A 4,982-nucleotide genomic window follows, 5' to 3' on the forward strand; every position below is an offset into this window, starting at 1 on the left:
CAAAATAAGATTTATACCACTTCTGGGAATGTTCTTCATGTAAGATTTATTAAATCAGTGTGGAAGTGTCTTCAAGATTCACCTTACTGATTAGGAACTTTTTCGGACTTTTAGGAGGTCCGAATTCAAACTGGGAGTCCAGTATTGTTAAAGGCATTTTCACTGTTGCTGTTAGTCAGCAAAGAAAAATTTCAAAGGACGCTGGTATTACAGATGGTTAATATCCACAGGCATTATGAAAAACCAACGGAACCTTTACATTGGAGCATTGCAACACGAATGATTCTTTTTATTATAATAACGGCAATATTTAACATAACCATTACGTGTCACTGAAGATTCCTACTAGTAAGTTGAATAACGCTGGTGATCAGCATGTCACTTTGGGGGATTATAATTATAACGGAAATGGGAAAATATCATTGTGATTTGATATATACAAAAACTAGGAAATTCATGGAAGGTATTATAAGAAACTACGAATTTGATGAGGAGCGTTATTCTCGACTGTGAATTAGCCTTGAAATATCTGCTACCGCGGATATTCATGGAAATTATTATTTTTAACTTTTTTTACTAAAGCGTTATGCGTTGGTGGAAATTACTCTTCTCTGTATCTCACGTAGCTCGGAATTTTCAGAGCAGTTACTTAGGGCAACTTGGAATTTTCATAGAAAGTTTTATGCAGAATTAGGAATAGAAACACTTTGATAACGGTCGTGGAATCGTTTTTGAGAGCAGCGTATCAAAAGTGTTATTCCCGATAATAGTCTTTTTTTTTCTTCTTCTTCTTCTTAAGGGGAGAGTTCTCGCAGAGAAAGAACTTGGAGGAGCCTTTTCATAGGGATTAATTATGAATACAAACCTTAGCAGTTCATGTGATGAAATCTCACGTTCGTGTGAAAGAGACATTCCAGGCCCTTTCCATTTGGCTGACGCCTTTCCAGACATATGTCCAATAATCTAGAACACAATCGAGCGACAAGTAGCGCAGTTATTTACACATAAAATCCTGAAATAAACAACTGTGTTCACCTTTACGCGTCATAAGGACAATAAGGAAGGGAAATGATACCGTTTCCCCCTTATTTGTCACCTGCGATGAGAGTGATCCCCTCCAATAATCCCTCATAAACCTCGTAAGTGGCGGCAAAGCCTGGAATTTCCCGGCAGTAAAATGCTGACTAATGACGGAGAGATGGAAACTCGGCTGTTGCCATGAGCCTCCAGACACTTAGGCCAACGACACGAAAGGACAGTTTAGCGAACAGCTTCAGGCATTGAAATCTTCATACAATAACCAGATATGGGAATAGAATGAGTCATAGTTTTCTAAGTTTTAGTCGGGAAATGTGCTGCGGTTTCTTCCTCCGGGCCAACAAAGCTTTCCTCGTATTTTTATTATGAAGGGAAAATGGCCTGAGCGCATTATCTCACTTGATGACTGGCGCATTCTATTCAGGAAGGTTCATAAACCTTTGCTGTCTTGTAACGATTTAAACAGGAATCATCTGCATGTGCTAAGACTCAAGTTTCTATCGATATTGAGACCTAAGATTTCCTTTCAACCTCGGCTCCAATTTTTTCATTAAAATATCCATGACAAGGGAAAGACTAATTTGAAATTCACAGTTTCCCAGCACGCCACTATATAACTAATGGGAGACTGATTATTTTCAGTAAAAATTACGTCCTTCCAATATGTCTGCCTCTGTAGTTACGGCATTCAGTGAGGTCACCCATACATATATATATGTATGTATGTATGTATGCATATATTTGCATTAAAATTTACATAAGTGAAGAACCTCTATAGTTACTTCATTCAGAGAGTTACCTTTACTATATATTATATATTATATTTATATATATAGATATAATATATATATATATATATATATATATATATATATATATAGTATGATATATATATATATAGTATATAGTAAAAGGTAACTCTTACTATGCGTATATATATAATATATATATATATATATATATATATATATATATATATCTATATATACTATATATAATTATCTATACATCACATTATATATGTAATATATACTATATATACTATATATATCTATACTCTATATCTCTATATATAATCTATCATATATATATATACTATCCATATATATCTCTCTATCCTAAATGTGTATCTATCTATATATATATATATTTTCTCTCATCTTTATATATCTATATTTCATCATATATCTATGTTTTTTTTTTTGTATATATTTATATATATAATCACATATACTTTATATATATATTATATATCTTAATCTATATATATATATATATCTCACTATTAACCTACTTTTTCAAAAAAAAGATTAGTCACATGAATGAATACTGGTGCCTCTAAAATTCATCATTTATAGACCGGAGTAAATGTAGTAACTTTGATAAAGTGACCTGGAAGATGAACTCAGATAATTTTTTTAAAATAAATATTATGTTGGCGTCATTTGCCAAAGGGAACCGACACAGGTTCTCCACCGGGATGACTTTTCCTTCCACCTCCTTTGAGGTCATGAAGCAATTAAGAAACAATGGGTCCCATAAGGTTAAACTGGAGACGTCACCTACAGCAGAGGAAACAATGAAATTCGAGTCAGGAGAAACCTAATTCAATTGTGGTCTTATTGAGATTGAGAAACAGTAGGAAAATAATTTAGTCGATACAGAGGAATAAAGACGGGAAGTACGTATGGTGCCACATGAATGAGGAAAAGCGGCGCATACTGTCTCTCCTGATGCAAAGCTGAATAAGGAGAAATTTCGATTCATTGTGGCTTCCCTCCTCACCTCGTCCGTCGTCCCAGGCGGTGAGGCAGAGATTTCTGAACTTGCTCTTGATTTATATGCTTTTGGCAGCCTCTGGGTTTACAGAAATGGTTTGCGGCTTTGCTTTGTTTCTTTTGTTTCTTGTCTGGTATCCAGTGATGCTTGACGGGAAAAAAGCCTAGAGAAAGGGATGCGGGGTTTTAGGTTTCCAAATGATGCGTGTTAACTGGGGGAAAAGTAGAGAAAGAATATACTTATATAGTGTGTGTGTGTGTGTGATCCAGAAAATATCTGATAATTTGTATGTATACAAATCCACATTTCTTGACCAATTTTGGGGAGATTTTAAATATAAGTCAATATCAAACCGTGGAAGGGCATGGTGAAAACAGTATTAAAATCGGACAATTGGTTGGGTAAGGGGGGTGCAGGAAGGAGGTGAAATATAAAATTGATGAAAAAACATCAGAATTTAATACATAGTTTTCGAGGTCGCTAAGATGAATAATGACACTTCCGATACCCTTTGAGTTCATTCAGCCCTGATATTAGTGTGTAATCCGTAGTTTTCAAGGTTACTGAAGTGAAAGTGACACTCCGATGCCTTTTGAATCCAAGTTTAGCCCCAATAGGAAGAGTAGTGAGAAGTGGTGAAATATAAGATGTCAAAAGTGCTGGACAATGAAACTAAAGCAACTATCTTACCAGGGAAGGGAGAGATTAGAGAGAGAGACAGGGAGTAAGAGGGAGAAGAGTGAGAGAGACAGAGAGTAGCAGGGGCCTGGGATGAGAGAGAGAGAGAGAGAGAGAGAGTTTATCAGTTGTCATTCAGGTACATATTTAACTACAATAGTTACGATGCCCTCTTCACTTCACGAATTCTTTGCTCTTTTTCTAAATAAGCTTCTCTACATAGCCTTAAGGTCGAAGTGCAAGAAATAGGAAGAAATCATGATGTTTGGTAGCGGGAAACGAACCCTGGTTACCATAATCACGATTAGGTCACGTTTCCGACCTGACCACGAGAAGGATAAAAGTCTATTGCCTCTTGTTTTCAGATATATTTATTAGGGCTGGAATGGATTTTACCACCGTCTAAACTAGCTTATTTTTGAAATATCGAATTTATATAACTTTTTACTCTCATTAAAACTAAATATAATTAAATATCATTCAGTAAAAAAAGTATATGAAATACAATACTCCTCCTCGGTGCTATAGTTCATATGATCTGTACATGAAGTTTGATTTTAGAAAATACTCATAGTAGGATAAGTCTTAAACGGAGAAACAGCTGTTATGGATTGGGTACATTTATTTAAAGATAAATCTGTACAGAGAGCTTTCGGGAATCTGTTCGATTCCACTTTTCAATTTGAGATTAAAAAGTGAAATCGAACAGATTCCCGAAAGCTCTCTCTAGAGACTTATTTATAGATAAATATATGCACCCATACATAACTGTGGATTATTTTCTTCACGAAGCTTGATAGTATTACCTGAAAGCGATTATCTGCACGGACAATAATTTCCTCTATTGGAAGAGGGGTTGGCACAGGTCACCGTACTACCACAGGACAGGTAATGAGGACAGAAAGAGAAAAGCGACTTGAGTAGCCCACTTTTCCTTGCGATCTCGCGTTCCAGTTGGGGTCATTAGAGGAGGGACAAAGAGAACAGAAGCGACACAGCCGGAAATGTCATTTGCTTCCCTCTAGACAATGATACGCAGGATGGAGGAGGGGAAGAAGAAAAAACCCAAGTCGGGTTTTTCTCTCTCACAGAATGGAGGAGAGAAGATCCTAGGAAATAAAAGAGGCAGAGGATAGGAAGAGAGGGAATAATAATAATATAACTTTGCGATTACGAAAGAAACCGTGGCCTCCATTGTCTCTCGGGAGATGTACTGGAATATGGCAGAGAGATTTTCCCTTTCAGGCGCTTCGCTTCTTCTCTGCTTCCATTCGTGGAGTGAGGGAGAGATTTCTCTCTTGAAAGGATTATTCAGACACTATTCTTGGTTCAAGGTCGAGAATATTGCTTCAAGTTTACATCTGTGAAGACCAGCTGCGCCTTTTAATCTACCCTTCGCGTCTTGGCTATAAATGCCGAGGAACTAAGAAACAAAATTAAGCATAATTAGTTTTATATAATAAAAAAAATGTAAGAATGAAATGTTA

This window comes from Macrobrachium nipponense, chromosome 27 (assembly GCF_015104395.2).
Source record: "Macrobrachium nipponense isolate FS-2020 chromosome 27, ASM1510439v2, whole genome shotgun sequence".
NCBI lineage: Eukaryota > Metazoa > Arthropoda > Malacostraca > Decapoda > Palaemonidae > Macrobrachium > Macrobrachium nipponense.